The sequence below is a fragment of the Danio rerio genome, chromosome 14 (genome assembly GCF_052040795.2).
Source record: "Danio rerio strain M-AB ecotype USA chromosome 14, GRCz13ab, whole genome shotgun sequence".
Lineage (NCBI taxonomy): Eukaryota > Metazoa > Chordata > Actinopteri > Cypriniformes > Danionidae > Danio > Danio rerio.
This window is the reverse complement of record NC_141034.1, coordinates 28,122,834-28,135,538: the sequence shown is the minus strand read 5'-3', so window position 1 is coordinate 28,135,538 and position 12,705 is coordinate 28,122,834. Positions and strand designations below refer to the sequence as shown.

General features: G+C 33.1%; 1 long non-coding RNA gene across 4 annotated transcripts in view; it reads left to right on the top strand.

The window, feature by feature from the left end:
* LOC137487521 (uncharacterized) overlaps positions 1 to 12,705 on the top strand; it is a 93,249-nt gene that overhangs the window by 41,108 nt on the left and 39,436 nt on the right. For 2 of the 4 annotated variants that reach the window (XR_015507466.1, XR_015507467.1), the window contains 2 exons: positions 1,660 to 1,740; positions 2,615 to 2,738. This is a non-coding gene — a long non-coding RNA (uncharacterized LOC137487521). Of the gene's footprint in view, positions 1 to 1,659; positions 1,741 to 2,614; positions 2,739 to 12,705 lie in introns of those variants that run through there. The other 2 variants (XR_015507469.1, XR_015507468.1) reach the window with 1 other exon arrangement.

Below are 12,705 nucleotides of genomic sequence, written 5' to 3'. Positions count from 1 at the left end.
TCAAAATGAAGCATCAAGCATTACAGCAGCACATTTAGGTCAATGTTATTTTACTTCACAGGGAAAAAATCCCGTATGTACTTGGAACAAAATGAGTATAAGTAAATAGTGAGACATATTGTGTGAATTAGACCCTTGGGTTTGTACGATATCTCTCGACTAGTGGAAAATTTTTCACAAAATAGATGTTTCATGTGGGTGTCTGAAGGTTTCTGTGTTGTGCGGTTGACATTTACACTGTTTACATTAGTTTTCAAATGACAGATATTTATACATTAACGATAAGAGGAACTAACTGCACATTGTATTTCAAATAGCTCTGATGAAGAGGAAGAGGTGGACTTGAGTATTTAGTCTATGTCGCCTCACTGAGGGAAATCCTTTAATGATGTAATAATAATTAATATAGGCCCCACCTCCATTATAACCGTCAACTGAAACTTACAACGAAGAGCAAATTTAGAAATCGAAAATATGACTCATCATGTCATTCTTGATATTTGAAATATTAGCTCCTTACCATATATATATTTTTTTACAAATCTTTGTATTTTTATTTTTATTTTTGAGCTCTCATGGAATACTCGAAATGCAATATAAAAAATGAATCAGCTTAAAGGTGCCACATAGTGCATTGATTCAATGATATCTGATACCTACTGTACATAGTAGGTATGTGGCTATATCGACAGTTTTACACTCTAGTTGTACTCTGAAATAAACAAATGCAAAATAATCATATTTCATTTGTCAAAAAATTTTTTTAACAAATTGAGCAGGTGCCTTTGTGAAATCTTTTCATCTAAAGTGGTGGAGAGTTTAATTTTAGCTAGCTATCTTTTACACACCAGAAAAAAAAATCACCATAGCTGAGTTGTGGATGAAATATAGGCTAAATTATAATTATACTCAACAAAAAAGTTGTATTTTGAAGCTTTAAACACAGCCAGAAATTAATATCAACCTCTAAAATAAACAGATGACTTTTAATAAAGTGTATTGCTGTCCATTCACTCCAGAAAATCACAGTAAGAGCTGAGTGTTATTGCACGATAAATACTATAAACATGCATTAAACACATCTACTCAGCAGTCTATGTGTGTTTGTTGCCTCGTTATAAACGTGTGCAGTAAATTTCACAATATAAACAATAATGCAAATAAACAGCCCTTATGCCTCTTTAGAGTGGTGATGGATACATTAATAATCCATATATCCTGCATTTTGTATTCTGACAAGCTGTAAACTGATGACTCTTGAAGAACTGCATGGCGTAAGTCCTCGTCGCTTTGCAATGCATAGAAAAACAACCTGTAAAAACGGGCTGCGTCCATAATCACATACTTTCTTACTATCAGTGTTAGGCAGTAGCGTTGCTAGCTTAACTAGATTTCTCAGTAGCGTCACGGTGACATTGCAGTAGCGTTGCGGTAGCATCGCTACTTTCTAAACCAAATTTTGGTTTCACTAACTTAACTGTAGTGAAGCTATTTTTTAGTTAAGTAGCGCAGTAGCATTCACAAAAGCTACATTTACTGATTACGGATCAACAAATGATGGCACTGACAATCACAGAGCTGTGAGGCCGGTGTCTAGCCGATGACAGTAAATCTATATGATGGCAAAAATGACGATTTCTTCTTCTTCCTGTTTTACAGTTGTCGACAACAAATTTGCTTGATGGAAAGTCGACTGAAGGAAAGGGATTATTTCTGAAGCAGGATTCCTACAGAAGCAGGGTAGTCTACAGAACAAACCATCGTTATACAATAACTTTCCTAATTACCCTAACCTGCCCAGTTAACCCAATTAACCTTGTTAAGCCTTTAAATGTCACTTTAAGCTGTATAGAAGTGTCTTGAAAAATATCTAGTCAAATATTATTTACTGTCATCATGGCAAAGATAAAATAAATCAGTTGTTAGAGTTGAGTTATTAAAACTATTATGTGTAGAAATGTGTTAAAAAGTCTCCTCTCCATCAAACAGAAAAGGGGGAAAAATTAACAGGGGACTAATAATTCACGGGGCTAATAATTCTGACTTCAACTGTATATATATATATATATATAAAAAATATACTAAAATATACAAAAAATATACTAAAAATATACTATAGTAATATATCATATTAGTTCTTATATTATATAATAGAGCTTATTCTTAAATATTTCCTTTTACTATGAATTAATATAGTATTTTAAATATGTAACTTTTTGATTTTGCTGTTATATACTATAATTTGTTTCTGTTTAGTTTATTTGCAGTAAATGATTGACTTGAACATTTAAGCCTCATTTGTTTCATTGACAGTTTTATTGATATGATTGATTTGGATTTAAGTTGCTTTTATTTAAAAATGAAAATTGCAAAAAAATTGTTTATATGTAGCTAAGCTACTTTTGCCATGCAGCTTTTAGCTGGGCTTGCTACATTGCCCGGAGGGCAGCTTTTAGTAAATTTAAGCTACATTTTAAATTAAAATAGCTAGCTTAGCTCAATACTTTTCAAGTAGCTTGCCCAACACTGCCTACTTTTTTACATATAGTATGTAAAAAAAACAACCAGTGAGAAGAGTAGTTTGTCTAAATTTCTTGTTTCAAAAACATTGTAGGTAAGAAGTACCCAGATGACCTACTACTTTCAGCGAGATTCTGTATTGTGTGCATCCAATGGACATTACTGCCTCATGATGCCACATGAGAGAATTCATGAATGGAAAGCGACACAACGAACAGGTAGGTCATGTGATAATGACAACATGGCATGTCTGAATTAGATTCATAATACTTACATTCGTAATATATAGAAAGTACATTTCTAACAGTTCTGTAGTAAATTCAAATTCATGTGTGGTAACTTTTTGACTAGCATGTGATTTTTAAAGCTTAGCACATCTTCATGCGTCTCCCATTTTCAAATTAAGTAAAATGCACACAGATGTTGAGGGCATGCTAATTAATAAATTAACAACACATATAAAGCAAAACTATCTCCATGTTAAATACAACCAAGATGTGGTGCAAACTAAATTGAAAACTACCTCCATGTTAAATAATCTTAATAATCTTGTGTGTAACATAAATGTGTTTTTTTCTGATTGGCTCATTTTTTACTGGGTATTTACAGCAAATTACATGAGAATGAGATGATTAAGGCTCATGTTATGCCATGTCCATGTAGTGAACTCTTATTCAGCTATGCCTGGGTATACTCAAATTTTTGTCATATGGCACATTTAGTTTAGAATATTTACATTTGTTCACACTCACACTCATGACTGAGCTAAAGTAACTATTAAAAGTAAAGAAATTATGAAAGGATTTCGAACAAGGATTTGATGACAAAACAGAAAAAATGAAAAAACTAAATTGCTGACAGAAATGCATCGATAGGAAATTCAACCACACACAGACTTTACTGACAGAACTGCACGTGCAACACTTTTTTTTTTTGCTTTAAGAGATTGGCACAAGGAAAGAATCAAAAATATATTTGTGCTCAAAACATAATATATGGTTATTAATATAAAGCTTTATAATAAGTGGTTTGTCTAACCTGCTCTAGGGTATTATGTTCTCATGTAAGATCCCAGCTGATTGGTGGGAAGTGATTTTAACAGAGATTATTTATTATAATTTAACTCTTTCATGGAAAGCTCTTTTCATTCTTACTCTATAATTTTTTAAAATTATTTAAATGTGTTTTTTAATTTGAGAATTCAGAAGAGTCGATCATAGCATCTTTGTTTTTTGTTTGCTACTGATGCACACATAATCCGTTAATTCAGTATAAAAGTTAACAGAGAACATTAATTATCAGCATCGTAGTACTGACAATGCTTGATTTAATGTGTAGTTCTGACCACTCAAGTCTAATCTAATCTAATTTAATCTAATCTAATCTAAGTGTGATTCGCCACCATGGTACAGACCCTTGGTCTTAATTATAACACTACAAACTGATCTTAAAGCAGTGTTTTTTTCTCCTCAATATAAAATTATTTTATTTTAATTTCAATAGTGGAATATAGAGGCAAAAATGTAAGTCCTTTTTTGTTAGCTGATTTCTTTCATAGTTAGGATAGGTATAAGATTTGTTTTTTTATATTATTTTACAGTTTATATATATATATATATATATATATATATATATATATATATATATATATATGAGCAATATCACATGAGTAGCAGTGCGATATAGCTGTATATCGGCACTGGTGGGAGGCGTGCGTTAGTGCCCCCACCAGTGCTGATATACAGCCATATCACACTGCTACGAGTGTGATATTGCATTTATACAACAGTTTGACGCCATAATTGTGCATATAAAAACAAAATCAAACATGGAGAGTCTCAAAAACCCTTTTGTATGAGGAACTACTTTCTTCCGGATTCAGATCATAAGCTGACAGTTAAACAGTTGAGCGTGCATCTTTTAAACTTTAGATCTGTAGTGTCAGCTTTTTGCTGGCTGTATGTGGGCAGAGTAATACACAAAGGGAAAGAGGCTGTAGGACTTCTGATATTGCAGAATGTCGCACGGCTATCAGCCAATCAGATTTGAGAACTAGACAGAACTGTTGTATAAAAAAAAAAAAAAAAAATATATATATATATATATATATATATATATATATATATATATATATATATATATATATATATATATATATATATATAGTCACCTTGAAATTATAAGGTTCTATCTGCGTTCTGAATGATTTTGAGATTTTGTGAAGTTTGTGCATTTCATAGCAAACCGTATGTGTGTAACATCCCATAATGTAAAAAAAGTTGTCATTTAATAAGAATATGTCAATAACTCAATTTTGACCAAAATGTCAGATAGAACCAAGTCAGATGTTGATGTGTCTAAACTTTTTCTCTTTCAGGTAATTTAGGACTATCAAATTTGTTTATATTTATTTGTTATAAATTTTCTTGAAAGTCAAGTTTATATACAATACAATTATTATGCTTCTGAAAAAGCTCAGATGATGGTTTTGGAAGTTTCTGATTGGCTATTTGACATTGAGTTATTTGGAGACACAACTGTAGAATAGTATTTAAAGAAAACCTTAAACACATTGCTTCCTTTTGTGACAACAAGGGAAAATCAACAAGCTAGAATCAACGAAAAAGCCAGATTACAATTTGCTAAATTACACTGAGAAAAATAATATTTTTTGGAGACATGTCCTGTGGTCTGATGGAACTAAGATTGAACTGTTGGCATTATATAATTGTATTATATTATATTATATTGTATTATATATTGTATAATAGTCATTTATAAGGGATTTACAGTATAAAGCATAAATAGTCCTCGCTTAAGATTATATCACAAAACAGCATAAAGTTGAGTTAATGAAGCATTTATTAACATACATAGTAAGCATTAATATATGCCTGAATAATAAGATTTATAAGTGTTAATTTGAATAGTTTATTAGCCATTTACTAACTCATTCTGAATGATCCTAAAAACCCTAAACTACTCTTAAATACAACTGGTTTGTAAATATCGTAATACTTAATTTAGCAATGAAAAATAAATTATTAACAATGAAAGTACAATTATTAAGCACATAATTTGTGTTTGTAAGTCAAGAATTAAGCATTTGTAGCTCCAGTTATAAACTGCTTACTAACGTTTATCAATGTAGAGTTAATGCTTAACAAATAATGAATTCACTAGATGCTAATGCTTAGTAAATGATTCATAGTGTGTAGTTACTATAAAGTGTTACCAATTTTTTTGAAACAGATTACAATGTGTTATAACAAGTTTAAAAGAAATTTAGAAATAAATGACAATAGTGTGATCTGTTAGACATAGCACCATACTCAGTCAGTAAAGGCACAGCTAAACAGATGTGTTTCAAGTCTTAATTTAAATGGGCCTAATGTTGGAGCACATCTGATCCTTTCTGGAAGCTGATTCCAGCAGTAGGGGGCATAGTATCTTAAGCCAGATTCACCCTGCTTTGACTGAACTCTTTGAATGTACTTGACCCTAATGATCTGAGGGAAATGTTAGGTTTGTATTCAATCAGCATATCTGTAATGTATTGAGATCCTAGGCCATTTAGTCATTCATAGACAAGTAATAATACTTAAAAATTCATTCTGAATGTATGGGAGTCGGGAAGACCTGAGGACAGGTGTGATGTGCTCTGCTTTTCTGGATCTGGTCAGAATCCTGGCAGTAGCATTCTAGGTGAGCTGTCTGAGTCTGTCCTTTTGGGAAGGCCAGTGAGGAGTCCAGTAAAGTAATCCACCATGCTGGTGATAAAAGCATGAACAAGTTTCACTGAGAAAGAAGCATCTAATTCTTGCAATGTTTTTGAGATGAAAGTATGCTGATTTAATTACTGCTTTGACATGACTACTGAACCTTTGATCTGACCCCAGAACCACACCAAGATTCTTGACCATCACCTTTTTTGTTGTTTGACCCCTAGAGCCAAGGTACACATTCACCTTGAGAACCAGCACTGTTAGTTAGCCTGAATCTGTATTTAGGTGAATGTCGTTGATTGTTTTACAACTGCAGTTATAAAAGAGTTTGGAAAAGTCCCAGAAACAAGTGAAACATTCGCCACTTTTAGGAGACCCATTTCTAAACAGTTGAACACCATTTTGAAAAATGATGTGGAGAGTGAGTCAAGACTGCAGGTTGATGTTTTCATAATCTGTACAATCTCTTCTACTACTATTAGTTGCATAATGTTACATAATGTCTGATTTGTGGTTGTGACATTGCCACAATTTGGTTGGTTCGATGCGCTGATTGCCTATCTGATATTATTGATCTTATCAGTGAAGAAATATGCAAACTCGTTGAATTTGCTTTCAGAGAGTTGCTCAATGGTAATCCTACCTGGGGACAGGGGTGGGTTGTGACTCTCTGTACTGTTGCAAGAGAGTGTGAGTGTTGTTTAAGTTGCTGTTTATAAGTTTTGAAAAGAAAGTCTGCCTAGCAGCACCTAGTTCCAGATTAAAAGCACAAAGACTTTTTGTCTCCTCCACATGTGCCTAGCTATTCTGCACTCCTTTTTATAATTTGTATTGCTGTTGAGTTTTTTCAAGATATTTTTCTGTCTCCCAGTCTTCTTTCAGACTTTAACAGGAGCAATACCATCCCATGACATTTTTTACTTTAGAGTTAAAGAAATTAAGAAAATCAGCAGAGTGTCCTTCTTAAACTCCACACTAGTGTTCTCATTCATGCATCTCTTTCTGACAGGGACAGATCTGCCTTCAATGGCGGGAGTGATCAATATATCAAAGAGAATACAGAAATGATCAGATCCTGCAACATCCTTAACAACAGTGGATGAAATGTGTAAACTCTTAGTTTTTAGTACATCTAGAGTGTTTCCCCGATTGTGTTTCCCTGTATACCAGGGGACAGATCAAGTGTAAAAACAATCATGAGTTCTTTTAAAGCTCTGTTTTCTGGATTATCAATGTGAATATAAAAATCCCCAGCATTAGTAAAATAGTCAAATTCAGAGGTTACTATTGATAGCAGCTCTGTAAAATCATCAATAAAAGTTAAAGAGCATTTTGGAGGTCTGTAGATAATGATCAATAAAATGTATGGAGCACACTTTAGTGCTACACTCAGATATTTAAAGGGCAAATACACTCGTAGAAATCATTAAACAGAGCAGAAGCCTCCATTTCTTCTATTAGCTCTGCAAACACTCACAAAATCAAAGTTAGGAGGGGCTACTTCATTTAGGACTGTTCCACTACAACTCTTATTTTAGCCACTTTACATTTAAAAGTTCAGACGTACAAAAATGAACGATTTAAAAAGGAGGCATGGCACCTAACCCCACCCCTAACCCCAACCGTCATTGGGTAGTGAGCAAATCGTACTCAATTGTGCAAATTAGATCGTACGAATTCATACGAATTAGCCACTAAAATCAAAAAGTTACGAATTACTGTGAGATTGCGTTGGTATCTAAGTATCATCGAATGACGGATGTGAAAGTATGTTGTGGGACTGCTATACAAGAGTTATTATTAGGCATTATAAATATCGAAACGGTTTTTATTTTATCTTTTTTTTTAGCATGATGGTAAAACATAAACACGGTTATGAATGTATTAAAACATATGCTTGTTTGTTGTTATAATTTGTAATAAGTGAGGTTTATTTATAAACTTATTTCGAGAGGATCTCGTGGTTTTGATTTACCACAGCCAATCTCGCATTAGCTAATCATGATCTTCCAATCATAATAATCATGAATCCTAAGTTACTATAAATAAGTCTTCAGTCCACATTTGTCTTCGTCTAGAAGAAACCCTCTTTCCTCCCCATTCTCCTCCATTACCATAGATCGAGCAGCACAGCGGCCTAGTGGTTGGCAATGTTGGCCCCACACAGCAAGAAGGGGAGCCTTGGGCTCGAGGATCCCTTGAGCTCAGGGCTTTCTTCAGGGACAGCATGCCAAACAAGCTTTTGATAAATCATCAGCTAAGTGTGAACTCCTGAATGACAAAATTTGTGAATCACCAGCTGTATACTGTTGGGGTCCACATTAAAGCAGTCTTATGTGATCTGGAAGTTCTGGTCAGATTGCAAGTGACTTTGCTTCAAGAACAGCAATCTTTGAAGTCTGTAGCATTTTGTACAGCTGGTTGAATCAACCTGAGCCAGAGGCATTTTTTCAGTTATCTGTGTTTTCATGTCTTAGGAATGTGAGCTGCTGGTAGCGGGAGATTGTTTTGTTGACAATTCCACTTTTGTTAGTAAAGTCGAATTACAGAAAGTTTGTAGATTCAATGTTGATCTTCAAGCTGTGTGGTTTGAGCACTGCGCTGGAAGGCTGAAGTTAAAATTAGAATATAAAATACAAAAAAGCAGGAGTGCAAAGCATGGATCAGTAGGCAAAGCAGGAAGTAGAATTCATTATTGAATGCAGAATTGCGCAGCCGCAAGTAAACATGGCGATGCCCATCTCGTTTTTTTCACGTTTTTGTAAATTGTAATGTCAGGTAGCTGATGACTTGATGAACAAGCATGTGAATATGTTGAAATAAAACAGAAAAGCATAATAAAAGAGATACAACTGTCATACAGAGACTGCGGTGTGTCACGTGACAAACATGACACATCGCCACGGAAACTCCTGGTTCCAGAATATTTTTAATCCACCAGTGAAAGAGTTATTAACAGAAGTAAAGTAGCAGTGGTATATTTACTTTACATTGCAAGACTAAAGACACGTTTTTTTTTCACTTGCCTTTTTTGGATCATTCAATCTGCTGTCATGTATAGCTGCACTGCAAAAAAAAACTTTTCTTAATCATTTTGTCTCGTTTTCAGTGCAAATATCTAAAAAAAAAAAACTTAAATCAAGACCAGACAACAAAAATGGCATAAGAAAATTAAGTGATGCTTCAAACTTTTGTTTGAGATTATATCTCATTAAGATTAATTTCCTTGATTAATTAATGATTGAATTTCCAAATCATTTTTTGGTGAAGGTAAACAATCACTTAATGTTAAGGTGTTTTTTTTCAAAAAACAAGACATAATTTCTTTTGCTATTTCATGTGTCTAGTATGCATCTTGATTTTTGATATTTGGATTGAAAACAGCACAAAACTACTAAGTTATTTTTTTTATTTTATTATTATTATTATTATTATTATTATTATTATAACAGCTCAGGGATGAGCTTTTTTTGATTATTTTTTTTTTGAATAAAGAGTTGGAAATAAATGCTTTTCTTGTTTTTGTTTTTATCACGATTCATCGCTTAATCAAAGCTAAAATCGACAGAATAATCGAGTATCAAAATAATTGTTAGTTGCAGCCCTAATGGCAATAAATGCCATGTTAAATGTCATTCAAACTCACATTGTTAGCATTTAACACTGAATAAAGCACATGAGGTGTACATGAGGAGATCAATGGCAGTTTTCTGTTGTTCAGCTGCAAGAAATATAAGCCATTTTTATTATATCAATATAATAGATATAGTGTTGGTTAGAACAAAAACTCCTTTTAATATGAAGAACATTCCTCTATCGTGTCCCGTTGCTATTATTTAGAACACAACTTAAGTCGGCCTTTAGGCTCGATCGCCAGACTCACTTCTGTTGGTCGTCAATTTGTCAACCTACGCATGCATTTGTTTTGATCCAGGAATGTAATACCTTGTTCAACCACTGGATGTCAAACGTACATACTGCTCCTTTAAGGTTCATATTAAACTTACTAAGTATGTGGGACTTTCATTTTGGAAACAGGGGACAAACACTAAATGGTTACTCCTGTGTGCATACTCTTATAGAAAACAATGTTTAGAATAAAAAAAAAAAGCTGTGGTTGAGGTTTTTATTAATTCCTGTATGTGTTTTTTATATATGCTGAAGCTTCAAAATAAAACTCTAAATACTAGTGCTGAATGATTAATTGAAATCAAATCAAGTTCGTGATTCAGCAGAAGAGATTGTCATGCACGTCTTGGCAGTGAAGCGCAGCTCTGTGATCAGTAGTAAATCTCCTCTGAAGGCCAGAATGCCCTCTCACACATCTGATCAAGGATGATAAATAATTTTCCTTCGGATCCACATTTGACTTTTTAAGCATCTGGGTACAGGATTTTATTCAGGATTTTAAAAATATTTTCAGGAATATTCAATGCTGGGGCCTTGACAATTAACCCTGGGGCCAGTGCAAACATATTCTGTTGTAATTTGATTTTTGTCACATATACTGTAAAAAGTTCTGGTTTCTATGCAATTTATTCATGTTGTCACAACACAAATCGATTAAGTTAACTCAATAATTTCTTAGAATTGTGTCGTTTCAACTCATTTTAAATAAGTAGTTTGAACAAGCAGCAAAAGTCCTTCTTTGCATGTTAGTTTAATTGGATATTTTACAGATCAGCCATATAAATCTGTAATATTTGTTCAGAATCTAAGTGACAAGTGTCAGCACAATTTTATTTAGCAAATTCTGCATGGTTCGGTGCTTCAGAAGAATATGGGAAAGGTGACTGACTCATTTTTGTTGATCAATGTGATGACTCTACATTTCTATCATCGGTCTTGTCTTTACACCATCAGCTTCTTGAAAAAAAAAAGAGGCAAGTGTTGACACCCCACGGTCTCTGTTTAGTGGAATTCACCTGAGCGGTTCTTCCCTATCAAAACTTGATGGCCATAAATGAAATGTGTTTATATGCACTTGACTTTTTGTTGAAAACAGACTTTTAGACTTGCATCTTTCAGCACAAGTGACTCATGATTTTTCACAGTTATAATAGTTGAAGTTCACACAAAACTGAAAATTCACTATTTACTCACCTTCACGTGTAACCATTCACTTCAGTAGGGAAAAACATTACTAGAGAAGTCAATGGTTACAAGTTTTTGTCTTTCTTCAAAATCTAATTTGTGTGCAACAGAAGAACGAAACTCCAACAGATTTAAAACGTAAATGATGACAGAATTTTTATCCCTTAAAATAGCTTACACTAAAGATTTGATGTGAGTGTCATTCAGCTTAATGACACTTTAGATTTTTTTATTTATTTGTGAGGTCAAGGTGGTTAGGTCTCATTTAATTATAATAAAAAAAAGAGTCCAACTCATCAGTCCCATACAACTGAACTTCCCCGACCACTGGAGAGTTTGTGGGCCATGACAGCATAAGCGTGAGAGTCAATGGAGGCAGCGGTTGACACTGTGCTCATGATCTGTGAGAGAGGTCATGCATTTCTGCATACATAACAGAGATGGTGAGCTGATACGCAAAACAAGGTAATTTCAGCTTTCTACCGTTGCGCTCCTTATTCAAGGGAATAGAAAAAAAGAGCTTACCAGAGAAAAAGCTTTAACACGAACACTGTGACATTTTTTAAATCATGGATATTCCAACAAATACAGTACTTACTAATTACTTTTTTAAAAACTGGGATTTTTTGAAGAAATATTGCACGTTTTTTATATGTTCAAAGACAAGATGAACCAGTTTAATGTCCACAACTAGTTAAATATACATTTTCTATAAAGCATAACTAATGCAAGTCTGCCTTAATGCTCCAAATAACTTTAGTAAAAAAATCTATCAAAATCATTTCATTATTGATTACAACAAATAGACATAAAAATGAAACAAATCTGAAATCTATTTGCTCACACTGTGAAAAAAAGGAATTATTGTAAATGTGAAATAGCAAAATATATTAAATTGATTTTGTTTAAAATTGAGTGGTTTAATGACAATATAACAGTTCTAAATTACAATTCATTTGCATTTTAGGGTTAGGGATTTACGGTCAAATCAAATGATTCTTGTAACAAATTAGATGGAAAATAAAATTGAGTGAAAAAAATATTCAGTGACTTAAAAAAAGATAGACATTTTAAAGTATGATTTTTTTACACTTGTTTTGCTGCTTGAATCCCATTTTAACCCAGTTTTAATGTTTGTCAATGTAAACGAATATATATATATATATGTATATATATATATATATATATATATATATATATATATATATATATATATATATGGATATACTGTAGTGCAGTGTTTCTCAAATACGTTCCTGGAGGACCACCAACACATCCACAAAGTGTTGGATGTCTCTTTTGTCTGTCACACCTGTTACAGGTATTTCAGACTCTGCTAATGAGCTGATGATCTGAATCAGATGCG